General features: G+C 38.7%; 1 protein-coding gene across 1 annotated transcript in view; it reads left to right on the top strand.

The window, feature by feature from the left end:
• The window catches only part of CBL (Cbl proto-oncogene), a 90,425-nt gene that overhangs the window by 47,489 nt on the left and 33,635 nt on the right, over positions 1-9,301 (top strand). The window lies entirely within an intron of this gene.

Raw genomic sequence — 9,301 nt, 5'->3', positions numbered from 1 at the left:
TTTTTTTTTTTTTAATTTTTCTATTTTTTGTGTCAACCCACTGTATATTCATTGTTGAGCAAAGTAGCATGGCCTCTGCCTTTAAATAAGGATAGTAGTTTTCACTTTATGCATATGGAAACCAGGCTCAGAGAATTAGAATAAACTACCCAAGTCAGCTAGTGAGTAGCAGAGCCTTAAAAAGTTTGAAGAAATAAGAAAACACTTTTTTCCAAATTTGATGAAACTATCAATTTTAGACTGAGAGACAGCATATTATGGATCTTCTCAAGTCTATAGAATATATGTATTTCTGATCCATCCTGGAACCAGTTGCCACTGAACCCCTCAACACAGTAATCCAAGCAGCTACCTCCTGTCTGTGGGACTGGGCAGACTTATTAAAATCTATTTCTCAGCCTTGATGCTCTATTTCCCCAAAGTACACAATGGTCAGAGTCAGACCTCCTGCCCAAAAAAAGATTTTTTATCTAAAATGTTTATTGCCAGTTCAATTTTCTTAGTTTGAATGTAAAGGAATGAAGACTATATTTCATCTGAAATTGCAGAAATGACTCTTTTGAGGCCACACCTCAAGCAGTATGTAAAATAGTAAACAATGTAAGCTTAGAGAAAGATCTTAATGGGCATGTCTTTTGAACACAAAAACATTCAGTAGTGTGATTTTATAATAGTATTATTTATTTACATACCAAGAGAATGTCACTAGATACTTCTAGTAGGACATAGGCTTGATTATGCCGATAGAGGGAATGTGAAGGCCCTCTTTTGTGCCTAGTCCTAAAGGATCAGTGATAACTTTTGTAAAGCTAGAGCATTATAGAGAAGTAGGCAGAATGTCAAGTAGAATGTGCAAAAGCTTTTTCTAATCACTTCGCTCTAGTAATGCCAACCAAGACTTGCTCTAAAACCATAATACTGTGAAGTCTACAACTGCATTTAAATTAGGAGTATCTTAAAGAACAGCCTCCAAAACTGGCTAAAAGACGGTCTTCCCTGCCAGTTTTTTAGTATACAAAGCCAACAAATGCCTGCTAGAGATACCCAGTAGTATGAAAATGTTAGCAGAATCGTGTGTGAACTTCCATTCTCATAACTTAGTTTTTTACTTTCCTTTGATATGTGTTGAACTTGAAATATTTTTTTCAGAAAACTTAAATCCTGGGTATTTGAGGATTAGATTTGTTAAAGAAATGGAATAAAAACTTTTCATTAGCATTTTCTTTCCTCTTTCTTTAAACCCTCCCCCTACTCCTTTTACATGCAAAACACTCATCCAGTTTAGCATCTAGTGAAATGTATCTAGATGATTGAAATCTAAGTTTCAAGTATTTAGACTTAATGTTTCTTGTTTTATTGTTATCTGTATGGTATTTTTCTCAGAACTATTTATATGAAAATAGTGAGTTGAATATTTTATTTTCTCTATGAAGTAGAACCAGATGGATAATAGTGATCCTTTCCTCCTAGTCTCCTGTTCTAACTTCAGTAAGCATGATTAAAAAGCCATTTAGGAAAGAAAATCTTCCATTGTTTTCTGTTAACAGTGAGCGAAGTTCTCTTTACCTGAACCTTTGATCAGAGCTTCTATGTATGGCTAAATAATTACCTTTTTCATTTTTTAATTCATTAGATCAGGGTTTTATAGAACAGGTCTTCCTTGCAGATCCTAAATAATTAACAGATTGTTGTATCACAGTTTATCAGTTATTTTTGCTCAGTGGCACACTTTTATGTCATTAAATACATAGCAGTAAGCAGTGAGGGGAAGGCAGTGTGTAATTAGGTAAATGCCCAGACTGAAGAGCTGGATTGCCCAAATTTGACTTCCCTCTCGTTCATTGTCTATGTGACCTTAAACAAGTTCCTTCTTTTAACTCAGATTTCTCATTTAAAGTGTTGTCATACTTTGATCATTCCATAATGAAAACATGTATCAAAACATCACAATGAGGCTGGGCGAGGTGGCTCACCCTGTAATCCTAGCACTCTGGGGGGCCAAGGGGGTTGCATTGCCTGAGCCAAGGAGTTCAAGACCAGCATGGGCAAGAAAGAGTGAGACCCAGTCTCTACTAAAAATAGAAAAATTAGCCAAGCAGTGTGGTGGGCGCCTATAGTCCGAGCACTTGAGAGGCAGAGACAAGAGGATCGCTTGAGCCTGAGAGTTTGAGATTGGTGTGAGCTATGGCGCCATGGCACTTTACCCAGGGCAATAGAGTAATAAGACTTTGTCTCAAAACAAAACACAACAAAAATCACATTGTGCCTTATATATATAATTATTTGTCAATTGAAATAAAAAAAATTCTTGTAGTATTATTGCATTCCAATAAATGAATATTTAGAAAGTGTTCAGAGTGGGGGGTGCCTGTGGCTCAAAGGAGTAGGGTGCTAGGCTGATATACTGGAGATGGCAGGTTCAAATGCAGCCCCAGCCAAAAACTGCCAAAAAAAAAAAAGAAAGAAAAAGAAAAAGGAAGTGTTCAGAGTAATGCCTGGTTCACAGAAAGCAAGACATAACATTTGAGTAAAAGAAAATTAAAACTGAGCACAGTGGCTCACACTTGTAATCCTAGCACCCTGGAGGGCCGAGGTGGGTGGATTGCCTGAGTTCACAGGTTTGAGACCAGCCTAAGCTTAAGTGTGAGACCCTAAAAAAATAGCCAGGCTTTGTGGTGGGCACCTGTAGTCCCAGCTACTTGGTGGGACTGAGGCTGAGGCAAGAGAATCACTTAAGCCCAAGAGTGAAGGTTGCTGTGAGCTATGATGCCACAGCACTCTACCAAGGGTGACAAAGTGAGACTCTGTCTAAAAAAAACAAAACAGGAAACAGCCTCAGTTCTTCATAGCTTGGTGTGAGCATCATAGTTCACAGCAGCCTCAAACTCCTGGGCTTAAGCAATTCTCTTCCCTTAGCCTCCCAAGTAGCTGGGACAACAGGCACCTGCCATAATGCCCAGCTATTTTTATTTTATTATTATTTTGGTTTTTTGGAAGACAGAGTTGCCCTTAGTAGAGTGCTGTGGCGTCACAGGTCACAGTAACCTCAGATTCTTGGGCTCAAAGGATCTTCTTGCCTCAGCCTCCCAAGTATTTGGGACTACAGGCACATGCTGGCACACCTAGACACATGGTCTTGCTATGTTGCCCAGGCCTTGGTTTAAAAGAGTCCATTTCCTGTTTTGTTTTGTTTTTTTAGAGACAGAGTCTCACTTTGTCACCCTTGGTAGAGTGCTGTGGCATCACAGCTCACAGTAACCTTCAGCTCTTAGGCTTAAGTGATTCTCTTGCCTCAGCCTCCCAAGTAGCTGGGACTACAGGCTCCCGCCACAACGGCCCAGCTGTTTTTTTGTTGCAGTTTGGCCAGGGCTGGGTTCAAACCCACTACCCTTGGTATATGGGGCCGGCGCCCTCCTCACTGAGCCACAGTCACTGCCCAAGTCCATTTCCCCTTAACATACATACGTTCCCCTTAACATTTAAGAATGAATGAATTCATGAATGTTATTGGAATAGACTTCATTGTATTTTGTTATTAAAATACCGTCTATGTTTTGAGCTATGTCTCAAAGTGTGTTTTCTGAAGACTGTTACCAATTTATCATGATAGATTTAAGTTGATACTCTTAGGTAGCTTTTAAATGTCTTGGATTCTGCTCAAGGTACATTTGTGATTTTTTTTTCCTTCACTGATTATTAGATCTTTTCCCATTCATTGAATATGCCTGTACCCCCTTGACAATATTGAAATTCTATGTGTTGACTCGGCGCCTGTAGCTCAGTGGTTAAGGGCGTCAGCCACATATACTGAGGCAGGCAGGTTCAAACCCAGCCTGGGCCAGCTAAATAACAATGACAACTGCATCAAAAAAGTAGCTGGGAGTTGTGGCAGGCGCCTGTAGTCTTAGCTAGTAGGTAAGCTGAGGCAAGAGAATCATTTGAGCCCAAGAGTTTGAGGTTACTGTGAGCTATGTTGCCACGGCACTCTACCAAGGGTGACAGAGTGAGACTCTGTCTCAAAAAAAGAAAACGATCTCTCAAATTTATCTTTAAAATGCTCTTTTTATTTTCTAATCCAGCTCCCATTATTTCTCTATTGGCAGTCCTATTTCAGTATTGTTCTGGTTTCCCCTACAATTCATCTTGTACATTGCTGTCATTTATAGCTTTTAGTTGTTCCCTAGTGCCAAACTCTTAGTGACTTCCTAATGTGTTTGTAATAACGGTGATCATAGTTAAATTTCTACCTTTTTGAGATCTGTCTGTCTTGCTTTCAGTTTTATCCTACGGGACTGTGATTCCTCATTCTGTCCCAACCAGTCTATTTGCCAGTCCCCGGATTCAACTCCTGAGCCTTTGCTTTGGTCATTCCCTTGGCCTGGAATCCTCTTCCTCCCATACTTTCTGCTGAAATGCCATTCATTCTTTCAAGTCCAAGCAGCCTCTCAGATTAACACTAGTTTATAGTGGCTTTCCCTTCCCCTCAGCTCTTGTGCCACTTGGTTTTTACTTAGCACTTGGCAGAGTCTGCCTCAGTGTCCTCATCTGCTTTTAAATCGTGAGGTCCTTGGACGGTGCCTCTGGCTCAGTGAGTAGGGTGCTGGCCTCATATACAAGGGTGGTGGCTTCGAACCCAGCCCTGGCCAAACTGTAACGACGACAAAAAACAAATAGCTGTTGTTGTGGTGAGCACCTGTAGTTTCACCTACTTGGGAGGCTGAGGCAAGAGAATTGCCTAAGCCCAAGAGCTGGAAGTTGCTGTGAGCTGTGACGTCATGGCACTGTACCAAAGGCGACAAAGTGAGACTCTGTCTCTAAAGAAATATATATATATAAATAAATAAATCGTGAGGTCTAGGAGGATTTTTTTCCTGTAGTATCTAACATTGTCTTTTTTTATGATTTCTTAATAAAAGTATATTAAATTTGGCCAGGCATACTGGCTCATGCCTGTAATGCCAACACTCTGGCAGGCTGAGGCAGATGGATTGCTTGAGCTCAGGAGTTCGAGACCAGCCTGAGCAACACGGAGACCCTGTCTCTACTAAAAATGAAAAACTGAGGCAAAAGCGTCACTTGAGCCCGAGAGTTCAAGATTGCTGTGAGCTGTGGTGCCCACTACACTCTACTGAGGGCAACTGAGTGAGACTCTGTCTCAAAAAAAAAAAAGCATATTAAATTTTATAAAGTACTGTTGCATACTAATTATTAAAATAGTAGTAACTAAAATACTGATGAACTTGAGAAGGATTATTTTACATAGAAAATGTATTGAAGACATGGCAGTGATGAAAGTTTCTCTGGTTTAGTCTCTCCAAACAGTCTTAGATTCAGACAGATAGAATTCCATGTTCTTTCCCAAGTTTTGAGAATGGCAAAGTTTAGTAGTAATAGGCTACTCTGTATTTGTTCCGGGAAACTGTATGTTTCAATGGGAGCTTAAATGGTACTTAATGTCTAAGTTATATACTCAGGAGTTTAATAATTACTGGTAACTAAATAGGCTTTCTACATGCATGATTAGATTTTATTAGTACTATCTTCAGAATAATTTGTTTTTGGCCATCTATATTTCATTTTATTTTATTTTTAAAATTCATTACATGAGCCTTCTGAAAAGCGGCTTAGCACTATTTGTTATTTGTTGAGGGGAAGGTATGAGCGGTTTTGAAGATTCTACATTATGTTTAATTGATAAGTTTGTACATTTTTTTAAGGAACTGGTATAGAGAAGTAGTAACCAGTAATAATGGTTTTAACTGTGGGCAAGTGCTCCAGTGTATGTAATTTTGCTTACTATGTTATCTTTTAGAACTTGGGTTAAGTAAATTCAAAATTTCTTTTGAAATATAGAGAAGTCTGATTATGTTCTTTAATGCTTTAGGAAACAATTATAGTACCATGAGTAATGTAGCTAGCGAACAGTTGCTAAATGTTCACAGTGGTTTTGAGCTATTTTTATTTTTTCTAACCACACTAGAAACCAAAGATACTAACCAAAAATATCATGTCTCAATATTCTGTGCTTTAATGAGAATGTATCACATTAATCAGTTAAGAATATTGACTGTAAGGGCTGATGCAGTGGCTCACACCTGTAATCCTAGCACACTGGGAGGCCGAGGTGGTTGGATTGCCTGAGCTCAGGAGTTCTGAGACCAGCCTGAGCTAGAGCAAGACCCTGTCTCTAAAAATAGCCGGACGTTGTGGCTCACACCTCTAGTCCCAGCTACTTGGGAGGCTAAGGCAAGAGAATCGCTTGTACCCAAGAGTTTGAGGTTGCTGTGAGCTCAAAAAAAAAAAAAAAAGAAGAAGAAAAAAAAAATATATATATATATCGACTCTGGTATAAGAGAGGTTTCACAGTTTTTGGCCAGGGCTGGGTTTGAACCTGCCACCTCCGGCATACAGGACCAGCACCCTACTCCTTTGAGCCACAAGCACCATCCATAAGAGAGGTTTTGAAGGAGTTAAGGCAGAAGGAATCTATCTGTGAAAAAGTAAATCTTTTCAAATAATAACTTCCCAGTGGAGAAATACAGCAAACACCCAGCAAGTGATCAGAGTTAACATTTTCAGTGATGACGTGTAGGTAGCACCATTTGATATGATGAGATGATCTGATGAGAAGGGCACATCACCTCTGTCCATACTCTTCCCATCAATTTGTAATCCTCAGAATATGAGAAAACCATCAAGCACATTGAGGGAGCATTGTACAAAATAGCCTAGCAGCACCCAGAATGATATTAATATCATGAAAAACAAGGAGAGATTTAAGAAATTATTATAGAACAGAGGAGGATGAGGAGATATGATAAGTAAGTAAATGTCCTGAATTGGCCCCTGAAACAGATAAAGACATTAATCAAAAAACCTGGTGAAACCTGGAAAAAGTCTGGGGTTCAGCTAAGAGTACTGTTCTGATGTTGATTTCTTTTCTTTTTTTTTGAGACAAGAGTCTGACTTTTTCACCCTCAATAGAGTGCTGTGGCATCATAGCTCACAGTAACCTTAAACTCTTGGGCTCAAGCGATCCTCATGCCTCTGCCTCTCAAGTAGCCAGGACTACAGGCACCTGCCACAATGCCCAGCTATCTTTAGAGACGAGCTTGGGCTGGTCTTGAACGCCTGAGCTCAGACGATCCACTGCGCCCTGCTGATGTCTTAGTTTTGACAAATGTACCACAGTGGTTTAAGATGATGGCATTAGGGGAAACTGAAACTGAGGGGTGTATGGGAACACTTTGTACTGCCTTTCTAATGTTTTTATAAATCTAAAATTCTAAAATTCTAAAATTAAAAGTTTATTTAAAAAATAAGTAATATTTTCCAATTCAGTTCTACAAATATGTTAAATGCCTGTTATGTTCAAGGCAGTGTCCTCAGGCTGCAGGAGATAAAGCATGTATGATACCTTCCCTGCCTCTGAGCTTAGACACTTGCCATCCAAATGCTCCAGAGAGGAATGGGACAACTAATACGAAGCAGAATTTGATGGAACCTGTGAAAAGTATGAGCAGGATGCTGTGAGGAGTTTTGAAGCTGAGAGCAGACATTAAATATAGACAGGCCAGTCGTCCTGGTCCTACCCACAGGGATGGCATTTGAGAACTTTGAATAGTGGGCCGGATTTTAGTAATCATAGTCATATGAAGGGAATTTGACCTGCTTTATCACTTACTAGCCTTGGCCAGATTATTAAGCATCATTAAGTCTTTGTTTTTCATTTGTAATTTTCTGTTTCAAAATATCATTGTGAGAATTAAATGGGACATGTTTAGCTTAGCAAAGTATATGGTACATAGTAAGCTCTTAATGTTAACTATTAGAGGAGGAGAGAAATGTATATTGTTGATAGAGTACCACATCACTAAAGGCATGAACCTCAAAGGTATAGAATATATATGAGGGAACACTGAATAGTTTCATTTGCAAAGGTGAATTAGGACCATACTGTGAGTGCTTTAATATAGAAGGTGAGCAATTTGAACTTTTTTGGTGGTTATTTGGAAAGTCATTGAAGGTTTTTGTATAGGAGGAGTCAAGAGATCGAGTCTATAGAAGTATGAGGGGAGTGTTGGACTTTTCCTGGGTCCCATTTACTTGATGAATGAGTGCCCCTTTAGCTTTAGAGTCTAGTGGAACAGTTAGCTTAGAATGATTAATGGGAATCTGTTACTAATTTGTGAATCCCAAGAGCAGGACCATGAGTATAGAACCAAATACACTGAACGTATGTTTAGTTAATGAGGTCATTGATAGGTTTTAGAGATACTGGCTGAAATATAGATGATGGTTTTCATTTTGCTTTTTTTATTTTTTATTTTTAAACAGCTTAAGTAGATAAGAGTTGAACAGTGCTTTGTTAACTTCCTGTGAAGCTTTGTGGAAAGAAGTTCTCTCGTATCTATTTTTAAAGCTGATTACTATGAACAGAGGATGCTACAAATGTCACCTTAGTATGTTCTCACGCAGCATCCTTTGGATGACACTAGTGTTTGTATATAAGAGTTTTGGAGTTTAGAGACTAGGAAAGCAGCAGCTACCATTGATACGGTACTGGTAAATGAAATACTTAAAAGAAGTGATCACTTTACCCTTCAGCAGAATTAATTAATGTATCATCATGATGGGTCTTAAGCTTACACCATCACTGAATGACAAAGAATTGTAACCTTATTTTGGGAATATTTTACAAACCCCAGATGGTACCAGTTTTGTGTTAAGTTTTATAGCTTATTTGTCAATCATTATATTGAAAGTATTAAATCATTTTGAAATTTTCCCATCAGGAAAGATACGATCATTTGATCCACAGATACTGTTAAAATAGATTTAAGTCTGAGTTATTGGGGGTTTCTCCCAATGTTTGAGCATGAAATTTTTTAATCACAGAAAAGTTGAAAGAATTTTACAACCACCGTCTACCAATTTACAATTAACTAAATTAAAGGAAAAGTTCTGATTTTGTCCCGTCTGGAAAAAAATCAAAGAAACTTCGAAACTTCTTTTAGTCCTTAAACTGTTTTCACAAGACTACTTTGAGATGATTTTGGTTGCTTCTGTGTTATTTTTTCAGAAATTATAAAATTCTTTCAGTAAAATAATTTATACATCCTGAGATAAAACAATCCTTGTTTTAGATGAGATAACATTATTATTTTTTTTTTTTTTGAGATGGAGCCTCAAGCTATCCCCCTGGGTAGAGTGTCATGGCATCATGCTCACAGCAACCTCCAACTCCTGGACTCAAGCGAGTCTCCTGCCTCAGCCTCCCAAGTAGCTGGAACCACAGGCG

This window comes from Otolemur garnettii, unplaced genomic scaffold (genome assembly GCF_000181295.1).
Source record: "Otolemur garnettii isolate 467f Iridium unplaced genomic scaffold, OtoGar3 scaffold00108, whole genome shotgun sequence".
Classification (NCBI taxonomy): domain Eukaryota; kingdom Metazoa; phylum Chordata; class Mammalia; order Primates; family Galagidae; genus Otolemur; species Otolemur garnettii.
This window is presented reverse-complemented; position numbering and strand designations above follow the sequence as displayed.